We start from the raw sequence: 14,592 nt of genomic DNA on the forward strand, positions 1-14,592 counted from the left end.
ACTATTCGCCCCATAGACGAGTATACAGAAGCGAGAAATACCCCAAGTCTGGAAACAGAATGGCTATAAAAACCATGCCATGTCACATTCCGTGTCCGATTTCACTGTGAAAATTAGCAAGTTCATCTATCATGCAACCGTCGATCGTTCCCTACCATTCTAAAAATTCATACCTGATACTTTATCTGATTCAAAAACGCTCGTTTCGTGTGATTTTCGGCCGACTTCGACGGACAACTCGCCAAAACCTAGGGGTGAGCAACATTCCGGTCACCTCTTGGGTACCTCCACTTTACTGACGTTGGCGCAGCCTACCCATGAGGGATGACTGGAATGTTACTCACGCTTATGTTTTGGCCAGATGTCTCTTGAACTCGGCCGAAAATCACAGGAAATGAGCATTTTGTAAGCAGATGAAGTATCAGGTATGAATTTTCGTGTGATTTTCGGCCGAGTATATGTATATATGTGTATATGTGAAATGACCATTGTTATTGTTAGTAAATGTATTCTAGTCCGGACATGAATACAAAATTTAAAAAATAACAATGCAGATTATACTCATATAGGGTATATTTATGAGCTAAATATTAGGAAATTCTCCATGGTTCAGGAATTTAAACCAGAAACTGCAGATGATACACAGAACAAACAAAATAAAAATGACCAAAGTTACAGCTAATGGATCTTTAACACGTATTTTTCAATATCTGCGTTTTCACATAAAAGAAGAGGTCACACACCCGACATCGTCGACATGTGTTTTTTTTTTATTTACGCGGTTATCGAAAAGTTCAGAAAATTTGTTAGTTTTTCAAAAACATTGCGCATACGGTGGTTTTGCGGTAAAAAAACGCGTTTCTTAATATTTTTACTCAAAAACGTACATGTAAAAATATGTCAATCAGGCCCAGCTATCTCCCTTATCGTCCATGATTTTGATACCTTCTGGTTACTATCTTGTTATATATCACGAAAGCCTGGTTTTGTGTTCAGAGAGTGCTCCAAGTGATATCGCAAGTCTGTATTTTATTTGTCGTAAAAACAGTATTTTCACATGACATGCTGTGAATAGAAAACGAAACAAGCCCACGTTGTTTTTGATTTGAGTACGGAAATGACTACAGAGTGTATTGCTGTCGTGTAAATGATCCACTGTCGATTTTGTAGCACATTTTGATGTTTTTTGTTTGTTATGTTTGTGTTTGCCCAAAGTTCCTCAGTTGCATATTGTTCTCGCTTGATGCCTTCTGGAAATATGGCTTTTGCCTGGAAGGTTAAAAAAACTGAAACGATGACTATGTAGTTTCCATAAAGGCGAGCTCCGTAACATTTGTTATTAGTTCCTACATAATCCTACGCGAGAACCTGACTATATATCCGCCATCACATAAAATCAGTGACTACAGTCCTCACTCGAGATCCCTCAGGCTGGAAGAGTAATTCCATGTCATCGCCACGGTCCCCAGTTACCACCGTGTAGTTTGGATCACTTTCCGGGTCGTACTTAGGATATCTCGGAGGAACCGCTGTTTTGTAGTAGTCTTCTATCTTCTCTAACAGTTCTTCACCTTTTCTGTTTCGATATCCGATAGGTCGTGTCGCTCATCCGGGTCCTTCCTGATGTTGAACAACCAGACACGTTTATCAGATCCATCCCGTGGGACAACAGGTGTTTTCCCGTATTCCGGAGGTGGAATCCAACTTCCGTTTCCTGCAAAGTTCCCATGATTGGAGACTTTTAGTGACGAATACGACGAAAACAACTATGAAAATTATTAATAAGTATAAATGATATGAAATAAATAAGTAAAAGATGGTAAATCACGTAATATTGGCTGAATAAAAAAACATTGTTCGTATAATAAACATTTAAGTTCGCCATTAATAAACAAACAATGTTTTTCATGCATTACCTTCATGAAAACATCTTTGTATGCAGCGTTGAGAGCAATCGGCGGGGGCAAGGCTTCCCTTCTTAGGGACACAAAGTCAATTCATCGGCCCAAACACTCACTGGCACTATTCTTTTGCAAAGATGGCGTGTGATTGAATTTTACGAAAACAAAACTGTATACAAAACCATAGACACTGCAAGTATCGATCCTGCTGTACGACAAAACTGACTCACAACTGTCTATGAAAATCAAGTATATTTTGGTTTTTCTCTAGAAACTTGACAGCAACTGCTGTGTAGTCGAGACCGCAATAATATGCCAATATGCTGTTCCTTAAACGTTTAATTAAGGTACCATCCCATGCATGTTTGAGAATCTGACGTACTCATTTTTCTAAATTTAAACTTATTTGATGTTAGTCATACCTGGATATCCAGTTAATATCTTCCAGTCACCCACCCGTAGAGCCGCCCTTATCGATGAGTTGAATGTTCCGTTGTTTGCAACAACATCATCGATGCCAGTTGAGTTGCTTGGCAACCAGGCCAATGGGTCAATGTTATGAAGTAGCTCTTTCCTGGCAGATGGGGCGCCCTCACTATCACAACAGACATAATCAAAACATTTGTTTTCAGTTTGTGGATCAATTTTACAAAGTTAGTGTGGCACAGTTTCTGTGACGGTATAGGTGCTTCGGATCAACTACACACTAATACCAAACCGACAATTCTCTAGCGTACAGTGTTCGCTTTGACAATCAGTTATAAGTTACTACTATAAACGTGAAGGTAACATCCATGGTAGTATCAAAACTAGCACGACCTTGTCCTTAATCCTGCGTCTCCTGCAAGTCTCAGGATTACCAGAACAAAATAACTTTCAGAATGGATTGTCCACATTTTTGTAATTTCAACTGCATAGCAGTTCTCAGACAGGATTACCAAGTTATCTGTGTTCATAGGAAGAGTTCAGAGGCATGTAAAGACGTGAGCAAAACCTTCTCTTTATCGGAAACCTTTCCTTTCTGTTTATTATATTACCTACTTTGTGGAGGTACCGTGCATTCTTTCATCAATTGTGTGGCCTGCACCTGACAGGAGATAAACTTACCTGATGGTACGCCACTGATTGTGCCCATCCAGTGGTTTCGTGCCATTCAGTGTACTGCCAGCTAAGTGAACTAACGTTGGGAACCAGTCACTCACGTGGATCAGTTCATTGTTCACCGTGCCTTTCACGTTGTTGGCGAAGAGCGGGCTGTGCACAAATCCAACACCGCGTACTCCCCCTTCCCACAATGATCCCTTCCATCCTCGAAGTGGCCAGTTGTTTCCTCCAACACCTACCTGCCCGCCGTTATCTGAAAAATAATTATTATGATTATTAGCGACATGATGAAAAAAAACAGTTCTTGTTTTTTCTCGCAAGTAAAAAATATAAGGATGCATATTTATTATTCCTACATTTCTAGCAAAAACGGGGAAGGTAAATGAACTTATAGCGTTACCAGTTGAAAACACAATCAATGTGTTGTTCCACATAGGCGAATTTCTTAAGGCCTGTGTGACGTTTCCAATGGCTTCGTCCATGCACGTCACCTTGCCGGCGTATATTAAACGGTCCTTGTCCTGTATCAGGCCTCTGTATTGGCTGATGTACTTTTCAGGTACTTGCAACGGCGCGTGGACTGATTGGAATGGAAGATATATAAACAGCGGCTGCAAGGAAAACAGGAATACGGAACACATTAACACCACTCAGCGAGTCTCCGTTCAGTTGGGTGTTGGAAACAGTTTACAATTATGAATTGAAAAAGTTTCAATCAACACATTTTGAGAGTCTGATTACTAGAGCAAACTTCAATGTGGATGATTTTCTTGGTTCGGAAGGCTCGTATGCGATGAACATGTGACTCTTGGAGAGTATGTACGTTTTGTATTTAAAACAGATAGAAAGGTTTCTCTGACTTAAATAAAGAGTATGTCATCAAAATATCATCACTGTTAAAGTTCGCGTACCAAAGTGACTGTCAATCTACGTATTCAAACAGAAGTTAACGTCAATGATGTGTGACGGGTGCAACAATTTGGGCTTGAGGATAACATAATTGAAATGATTTTTGGATAATTTCATGGTGTTAAACGCGGGAGAACTCTTCATAAATACTAGTAGTTTGGAATATTAAGTCCCGACATTCAGTGCACTAACACCACGAATGCTCACATCCGGCGATGATTTGATGTGCGCAGAGAAACGAATATATGTTCACTTTTCGGACCTGTACAATTTGTAGGAAACTTATCTGACAAAACGTGCACATCTGACCAAAACTGCCTCATTTGGCTGTAACCCTACTCGTTGTCGAAAGTAATCACCAAGCATAGGCTAATAATAGTTAACGCGAGAACTTTTCTGCTGTGCGCAGTGCATTGTCACTGCTTTCAAATTTTAGGTGCGAAGGTCACAAACAGAGCTGACCCGGCAAATTTGGATCGTCTCACGCCAGGAGGGGAAACAAATATTTTCTTTTTTCGAGCCTTCTCTATACACTTGAATGAAATATTATCCGCATCATGATATGATTTCAAAATATTAAAAAAAAAATTGTGTTCACACTGTAGCCTAGGGCGCTTTAAATAAAATTCTGTGTTTGCCGCCCTCATGCTGATAGGTTTTCAGAGAAAATTAAGAAAACAAACACGATGTTAACACCATTACAAATAAAAATATTCTTTTTCCAAAGAAAACCAAGTAAAAAATGAGCTTATGTTAATACACTTGTGTTTTTGTCTGTGTTTGTTTGTTTTTCCCCTGGTTGGCCGGGTAAGTTTTTCAAAAATCAAAGGACGGAAGACAAAGAATTTTCTTTAAATGGCCTAACTTTGAAATTTCTTGAGAACGAAATACTTGGTCAGAATCATGTTCCTTTATGATGGTTTCCACTTCGCTGGCAAATATCATGGCTGAATATTGTCCGCTGTAGTTTTTAGCGACTTCCTCCTCGTTTCTACGCAGGTCATAGCCGTCCTCCTTTTTATGAGTGTAGTAGTCTTCCGCGCCGACCAGGTATCCTGCGTTGACAGAAAGTTTCAATTAAAAAAAGATTACCTACACAATGGCGACAAAGGAAAGCCGAAGGATATTTAAAATGGAAAGGGGGGACCGTTGATATCCATAGTGGCTTCACAGACAACTTATTAAATCCATGAAATAAATATGAACTTTATTTACCCACAATGCAACTGGACTGCACCTCATAATGCCGCTCAATTAACATACCGCCTGGGCATTTACACTCAGTACACCATCATAGTACTCTCAATACAATTCACAGATCAACTTTCAAATTTTAAGTAAACTGTTCTAGTAAACTTTAATTTACCGAAGAATGTGTCGAACCCTCGATGAGTTGGTAGACAGGCCTTCTTGTAAAATCCCAGATGCCATTTGCCGACAATGTGTGTGGAGTATCCAGCTTCTTTGAGTTTCTGAGCCAATGTCACTTCTTCAACAGGTAAACAGTTCGGCTGTTGAGGCTTTATGACGCCATGTTGCAAACCTGTGTGGATCTAAAGGGATTCGTCATTAGATCTTTGGGGTTGCAAAAATGTGGAAAGTCCAGTAGGAAACATGGCTTGAAGGAACTCTTTTGCAGCCTGGCTGCTTTATAATGATTCACACGTTCGAAAAGTGAAAAAACTTGAAAATGAAATTTTCGCGTGAGTATTCTATCTATGCTAACTCTTGAGCTGGGTGGAACAGTGATAAATGTTGGACCGGTAAACCCGTGGGGACATTCAGTCACGAATTGACTACATGTGTACCCTGGACAATTCGAAATACAAAGCACAGACTTAACGATTTTCCATTAACTGAGGTAGGGGTGTTCATAAGTCTACATTTTATGGTCATATAAGTACCTGAATGATGTAAAAAATCTACATTCTCTACCAAACGATCTGTCAAAAGTGTGTTTTTGCGATTAGCAGTTGTGCTAGTCAAAGATAAGCGTCAAATGTCTGATCTCAACGTTGCCATGGTCAAAAGTGTACATAAGGCGGAATAAATGAGGTCAAACCCCCGGGACTACCCTTCCTGAGGCAGTACCCCTCCTGGAAACCCCCATCACTTTGTATGTAAATCATTGTCATCACCTCTCTTTCGAGATCATAAGGTTGATCCCTGAAGGAAGAGATAGTATCAGAACGGAAACTTGGTGATGAAAGATATGGAAGGCTAAGGCCATGACATTCAGACTCTTGCAGATAATAAATTATATCAAATGTTCAAAATTGGCGTCGGTTCACATTAAAAACCGCCATCTCTACAATTTTCTGTAAATTGTGTTTGGTGTCTAAATTCTACGTATTTGGCTGAATACTTATAATGTCAAATCTCAACATTATACAAAATTGGAGGTCAAAATTACTGCAATTCTGTAGCCAACTTTCCCCGGCGATTTTGGGTGACTGGGAAGGAACGAAGGTGTGTGTTTCCTTCCTACGCCGGGGGAAGTTGTGGCCTACCTCCACTGCTACAGAACTGCAGCAAAAAGTCAAAGGTGCTTATCTGTGGCCAAGTTTACGCCTCTTTCATTAAATGAAAGGGGCGTAAACTTACGTGGGTCTGCAACTCAACTTTTAGCGTAGAAATCACCATGCCCGGTGCGATTTTCAGGGGATTTTCATCCAAGAGGCCTATTGTGGTCAAAATCTATAATCACAGTCCGAACTGTGGTGTGTATTTCTAGTACTGAACCCCTCAGGTACTGCCCTAGGAAACATAAACATATGTTTCGCAGTTTTTACCATACCCTAAAGTCTACGATCAATCTAGCCCTGCGTACCACAGGCTGTGATGGTCTATCGTGCGTGAAAGTTGCTCTCTTGCTCCTTGTCAGTGGAGTATGCAATGTCTACGCTTATAAAGTGGTGTCATGCCTTGCAGCAATGCTACATATTGTAGCCTACCACGTACGATTTGTAATCAGATTCACTTTCCTACCTGATATCGCCCACTCATCAGCTGACTTCTAGTTGGTGTGCAGATGGGCTGTACATAGTAGTTCTCAAGTTTGATGCCCTCGCCAGCCAGCTCGTCAAGGTAAGGAGTTTTGATAATCGAGCCGTGGTAACCAACGTCATGCCAACCGTAATCGTCGGCAAGTATCAGCAAAATGTGGGGCCGGCTGCCGAGTACGAGTACGTGAGAACTGTGCAACGCGAACAAAATGCAAATCAGAGAAAAGTAAATGGAGTTTGCCATGGCTCAGTCTTTCCGACCATCCGATGCAAACATTACAAATACGTGAACGCATATGCGAAAGGAAGTCACACACTGCTCCTCATATTTACTGCACGTCATGTAGCTCGTATAGGCCAATATCTGGACTTGCTCCAAGTCTGTGGGCATATAACTATCAAAACAGAATAAACTGACGGGCTAGACTTCGGCAGACTGTCGCACTGAGTGGTAGGGGGAATACTTGGTCAGCCAGTATTACTGACCGTTGCCGAGAAAAGCCAGCCTGAGGTTACTACTTGGAGCCAATCTAGCCAACACCCTGTAATACAATAACTACGGGTATCAGCTGACCAGTCATGTGACCGAAAACGAAACAATACGTAAAGACCGCTGACCGCGATCCACATCACAAGTTTACTTGACGTTCTTGAGAGATCAGCCGTAGTTAGGAGCTGGGAGGGAACGGGCTGAATTAGCCCTGCGTACGATCTTTTTTACCTCCATGCACGTCTCCATGAAACTGTGTGTTCCCGGCGTTGTACGACCTCCCCCGCCATACAACGCCGATGAAATTCTGTAGCCGATTTTAGTGATACATTTTAGTGCGCATGCGTTACATTTACCGAACAATTTGGTCGGCCGATGAAGGTGACACAATTCATCTGATTCATGCAATTTTGACTTCGATATTTGTGCCCATGCGTTTCTATGACGTAATTTCTATTGAATCTACGTTGCCAAAGACTTGAATGATCTATCAGACTGAGATTTTCGTCAAATGTTTTACTCTTTGTAGTGAAAAATGAGTGTTTACGCACATTAGGGAGCGTTCAGTTATTATGGCCGGGGGGGGGGCAGCAAATTCTTCCTGCGCATCAGTCAAAATAAGTGAACCCCCCTACCCATTGTACCAAAAAATTGATGACCCCCCTTTCACTATGACAAAAATTTCATGACCCCCCCCCCCCCACGCACACACACACACAGACATTGCTCGAGTAAAGCTGCACACACAAACACCTCAGGGGTATGGAGCGATAGAATCCCCCCAAAAAGAGCTTAGATTTTTTCAAATGACCTTCCTTACAAACTCAAAAGGTGTTGATTCTCAGATTTCCCCTTCTGACTTGCTTATAATTTTGAAATTACGCCTCAAAGGGGTTGGACAGAAATTACTGGTGAACGCAATATTTTTGCGCAACCGTGTGTGTACAAAATTTTGATGTTTGGATGTAATTAAAAATCAGCTGTTGATAATGTTGATTCACTATACATGGTATACATATATTTTCTCATACATGTATGTATGAGAAATCTATGTAATACTTTTTCAATGCAAAACCATATCTATGCATTTATAGATATTAGATAATTTACATAAATGTACTTAAATGAAATAGGGTTGTTACAACTGGCATGTGGACAAAAAGTTTGACTTTAGAATTTCACCAAAAATGTTCATCCACTATACATGGAAGTCATTGATAAAATTGTGAATAATTTTTTTTTCCAATGAAAAACTTGGTATACTTGTGCATATACAGACGTTAAATAATTAACATAATTGGTACTTGATTAGAATATGAAGGTTAAACGTGCATATTATGTGTACATGAAATCTGATTATGGAATTTCACTTAAAATGTTCATTCACTATACATGGGAGTCTATGAGGAAGTATGAATAATTTTTTTCCAATACAAAAATTGGTAAACCCATGTTATGACGCGTAATCAAGGCCCATATTCGAACTCCCAATTTTCAACTATACAACTCAACATTCAACATTCAAACTCCCCATTTTCAACTATACAACTCAACATTCAACATTCAAACTCCCCATTTTCAACTATACAACTCAACATTCAACATTCAAACTCCCCATTTTCAACTATACAACTCCACATTTTCAACTTTCGAACTCCCAATTTTCAACTATACAACTCCACATTTTCAACTGTCGAACTCCCAATTTTCAACTATACAAATCTACATTTTCAACTTTCGAACTCCCAATTTTCAGCTTTCGAACTCCACATTTTCAACTTTCGAACTCCACATTTTCAACTATGGAACTCAACATTTTGGATTCGTATTCCACATTTTCAACTATCGAAGTCATAGGTCCCCCTAGACCACTAGCCAGCGAACACAAGCCAAAATGAGCATACATATAGTCAAATACGACTTTAAAAAATCGTCGGTGTCATTTTACATGAAACTACTTATCACTTTGTTAGGGGGTCCCAAACATATGGTGACCTCGCAGTTAATTTTGGACGACACCGAACAATTTAGTGACCACGTCAGTGGTAGTTTGTCTAGGCTGCTACTTGACCTTGACGAGCCCGACAGACGGGGAGATGTGTCACGTAGGTGTGAGAGTCTTGTTAGACTTTTGTCACAGTTTAAGTGGCATTTGAATGTGTAGTGAGCGTATTGTCCAGGTAGTGCAAGCCGCTCAACGTGAAATACATGATGTTGAACATAGTGGTCACGGTGTAATAAAGGGAAAGTGGCTCCACACATCAGCCATCTTGTCTTGTATGTGATTTTGTGTGTTTTAGCCCTGCCATGCAGAGCTAGTTTAGTGTCTGAGTTGTGTTTTGGCTGTAATAGTGTGGAAATTAACAAGCGAGTTGTTAATTTTAAAATAAGCCATGGCGGGCCACGCATGCATGCTCTTGATTTAGACGACATGATAGCGACCGAATTTAGGCCTAGGCCTAAGTGACTGAAGTGATGGCGGAGGTCGGCGGTAAATCTTGATAGCATCACAAGTGTTTCCGGTCCATATTTTTGGACCCTCTAGAACATCACATAGAATAACTCCAAAACTCCGAAACGTCATGTGACGTACTATGACGCGTTCTGACGTAGTATAGCCCAGAAGGAAAAACGTGGGTAACTACAATGAAGCAAGTTAGGGATGCCTAGGGAGAATACGAATCCCAAATTTTGAGTTCGAAAGTTGAAAATGGGGAATAGGAATCCCAAATGTTGAGTTCGATAATAGAATGTTGAGTTGTAAGTGTATAGTTGAAAATGGGGAGTTTGAATGTTGAATGTCGAGTTGTATAGTTGAAAATGGGGAGTTTGAATGTTGAATGTCGAGTTGTATAGTTGAAAATGGGGAGTTTGAATGTTGAATGTCGAGTTGTATAGTTGAAAATGGGGAGTTTGAATGTTGAATGTTGAGTTGTGTAGTTGAAAATGGGGAGTTTGAATGTTGAATGTCGAGTTGTATAGTTGAAAATGGGGAGTTTGAATGTTGAATGTTGAGTTGTATAGTTGAAAATGGGGAGTTTGAATGTTGAATGTTGAGTTGTATAGTTGAAAATGGGGAGTTCGAATAATGGCCTTGATTTACGCGCCATACCCATGTATTTATGTACTCTCGATTATTGATATCAGTGTACTAGACTAGATTAGGGTAGTAACAAATGGATGTGTTCGCTAGAAATTGGATTTTGGAATTATACCAAAATGTAGATTCACTGTACATGGGAGTCTATGAGGAAAATATAAATAATTTTTTTCCAATACAAAACTATCAAAATCTTTGTATTTAGAGACATTTGATAATTCATTTTAAAGTACTTAGCCTAGGAAGGTTAAAGGTTGATATGTGTGCAAGAAATTGGATTTTGGAATTTCACCGAAATGTTGATTCACTATACATTGGAGTCTATGAAAAAACTAAGAATAATTTTTTTACAATTCTAAACTAAATTAATTTGTGCTTTTATAGGTGTTTGATAATTGATACAAATGTACTTGATTCAAATAGGGTATTTAAAAGTTCAGATGTGGACAACAATTATGATATTGGAATTTCACCTAAAAGTATTATTTAACTTTTCATGGTACTAGTAGTCTCAGTACAGGTAACTGTTAAATAATTTCCCTGACAAAACTTGCTATATCTCTAATATGTAAGTAATAGGAATTGTTCATTGCCCTCAGTTCAGTGAGCTTGATTTACAATAAGACAAGCCTCAGAGTTGTCAAGTCAAGATGTTCATGTGACAGATAATTATACTGTTGTTCAGATTTACAGGTGAATAACTGCAGAGAATGAAATCATGCAACGAATCATTTTTATCTCCCAGAATATTTATGAACACTGAAACTGCTTTTTGACGGGACGGATACTTATGAAAATTAAGTGACCCCCCCTCCTTTGAGCTGTTTGAAAAATACATGACCCCCCCCCCTTTGCAGTTTTCAAATTTGAAGTGACCCTTGTTCGATCGTTTTGCAGGGGTGTTTGATAAACCAAACCAAACAGTATAAAGAACTGTAAACGCTTGCTCTGTAGCTTGACTATCTCAGACTTTAAAGGTATACTGTCACCTGTTCCCATTTTGCCACAGTTACCATGGAAAGAGAAAATCTAACCAATCACAGATTTTAAGCGGGTGGCCGCTTTTTAAAAACGGCGCCCTCACATGGGTATTTTGAATACCAAGGAACGCCCCTTTGACCATATATGGCCATATTTAGATTATAGGTGAATGTATACTTTTAAATGCAATAGAACAAATGTACAGCGCACGATTATGTTGTCACGGAAAGTATTTTTCTAAGACTATTTTGCTTGTGATATTTTGAAAGCAACGATACTGTTTCGATCTTGTTGTTGCCTTCCCTTCACAAATATATTTGATAACAATCAAATAATTTCAATAATCTGATTACTGTGGCTGTCTGTCGATAGCGCGGTGAAACTTTCTGCTCGCCCAGGCAGACTTGCGTTGGCGTCGTGACAGCGCGAGACAGTGGTTGACAAGTTCACGTGACCGAATCCGTATATCTTATTGGTAAAGATGGCACTCAGTACATCAAAATTGCACAGTTCCTGGTTGATAGGCCGCTTTAATCGTTTTACTCATCAAATGAAAATAATCCCGGTGAATAAAACCCAGATCGCAACGATATTTTTGCAATCTGTAGCAATAATTTTGAGAAATCCACATCAAACTGTCCCATGGAATTTTTCTCTGTTTGACATCATCGTATACGAGAGTTTTTCGCGGAACCGTACAACTTCGAGTCAAACACGAGAAGTTGTGCGGACTGAGAAAATAGTCCGATTTTAGCGAGACAGCACAAGTGCAGAGACGAGGGTTTGAGTCACCGCGACAGGCGCCCGTGCCCTGGGTAGTCTGCTAGATCAATGGATTTTCTGCTCGATCTATATTTCTATCGACCCCGTACTCGATCTGCCCGCCACTGCAACCTAAATGGCCAGATCGAGTAAGGGATCCATTGATTGAACAGAAAATCGATCTAGCAGACTACCCAGGGCACGGGCGCCTGTGGTTTGAGTAGCTTGTGGAGAGAGGAAGTGACGAACAGAGCTATAAATCTGTCCAGTTTGAATGTATCCAGCATTGCAGATATTCTAAACATCATGTCCAGACACATTCAAGTTAGAGTCGAGTGATAATGATTATTTAGAGGCGCATAAATTATGCGCATTTCGTTATTTACGTTTATTCCCCTTTGTAGATAAAATTTCACATCAACAAAAAGTAGAATATTTTGTTTTGTTGACTTTGCCAAGGCTTTCAACTCGGTATGGAGAGTTGGTCTTTTTCATAAACTTCTCAAAAATAATATTAATAGCAAATTATACATACTTATAAAACACATGTACACTAACACAAAATTACACATCAAAACAAATAATTTTGTCTCGCCCAGCCTGAAAGTTGAAAAAGGAGTAAAACAGAGCTACTTCCCATTGAGTTGTTCAGTTATTGGTTTAGCCACAAGCTAGGGCATCGAGAATATCAGGAAATAGATTGTTAGGCTGCGTTCACAAATAACGATTAGGAGGGGCTGGAGGAATCGCGATTAAAATCTTATTTTTTTTTCAGATGCCCCCCCCTTAATAACCTAAAAAAATTTCAAATGCCCCCCTCTATATGATCAAAATTTTTCAAGTCCCCCCCAACTATCACAGGCCCGCACATTTGTAAAGGATGTGTTAGGTATACTAGTCCCAGATCAGAGTCAGAGCTATCTCTGTCACTGTCCAGGTATGCAGTAACAGTGGCACTGCAGTAGCACGGGCAGTATCTGATAGTGACAGTTGCCCGTAGGCAGTAGCTCTATTAACTTTGATAATTTTGACAATATTTTTGTTCAGTTTATACAACTGCGTTTTTGTTCTAGCAACATGTTGAATTGTCCAGTATTCAGCTTGCTATCACAGCCTATGTGTGTGTACCATGCATTTGTATCACTGACAACTGACTGTCAGTCTGGACTCTATCACCTAAATACATATTTATATATACAGGTTTTGTCGACAAACTGAACATTGTGTGTTTGAGCATGCTGTAGGGAGACAGCAAGAAACTGTAGTTGATATATTGCATAGAAATATTGCAAAAATCATCAACAGTTGCAGCTTTTGCCCTGTTACTAGGCTCAAGTTTGATTTATTTTACGACAAATCACACATGTTTAGATTTTTTCGAGATAAAAATCATGGAATGCGACAAAATGGTTCTAGATTCTGATAAATTATTACTAACATTACAACATTTGGATGACATAAAACTGGTATTCATTTAAATTACCTACAAAACTTGGAATTGGAAGATGTAAAACATAAAAGGGAACACAAAAATTTTCAAGTCCTCCCCCTACCGGTAGAGCAAAATTTTCAAGTCCCCCCTCTACTACCCCCAAAATTTTCGAATCCCCCCTGAATTTCCTGCCCCCCCATCGGTTTTTTGTGAACGCAGCCTTACAGTACATGTCCTTCACCACACCGTTAGGTATACTAGTCCCAGATCAGAGTCAGAGCTATCTCTGTCACTGTCCAGGTATGCAGTAACAGTGGCACTGCAGTAGCACGGGCAGTATCTGATAGTGACAGTTGCCCGTAGGCAGTAGCTCTATTAACTTTGATAATTTTGACAATATTTTTGTTCAGTTTATACAACTGCGTTTTTGTTCTAGCAACATGTTGAATTGTCCAGTATTCAGCTTGCTATCACAGCCTATGTGTGTGTACCATGCATTTGTATCACTGACAACTGACTGTCAGTCTGGACTCTATCACCTAAATACATATTTATATATACAGGTTTTGTCGACAAACTGAACATTGTGTGTTTGAGCATGCTGTAGGGAGACAGCAAGAAACTGTAGTTGATATATTGCATAGAAATATTGCAAAAATCATCAACAGTTGCAGCTTTTGCCCTGTTACTAGGCTCAAGTTTGATTTATTTTACGACAAATCACACATGTTTAGATTTTTTCGAGATAAAAATCATGGAATGCGACAAAATGGTTCTAGATTCTGATAAATTATTACTAACACTACAACATTTGGATGACATAAAACTGGTATTCATTTTTCATTAAATTACCTACAAAAACTTGGAATTGGAAAATTTAAAACATAAAAGGGAACCAAAAATTTTCA

At 39.5% G+C, this 14,592-nt stretch overlaps 1 pseudogene; it reads right to left on the reverse strand.

The window, feature by feature from the left end:
* Positions 1-749: 749 nt before the first annotated feature.
* Positions 750-7,725, reverse strand: LOC139147916 (arylsulfatase B-like; annotated as a pseudogene).
* Between the last annotated feature and the right edge of the window lie 6,867 nt (positions 7,726-14,592).

This window comes from Ptychodera flava, chromosome 13 (genome assembly GCF_041260155.1).
Source record: "Ptychodera flava strain L36383 chromosome 13, AS_Pfla_20210202, whole genome shotgun sequence".
NCBI classification, from domain to species: domain Eukaryota; kingdom Metazoa; phylum Hemichordata; class Enteropneusta; family Ptychoderidae; genus Ptychodera; species Ptychodera flava.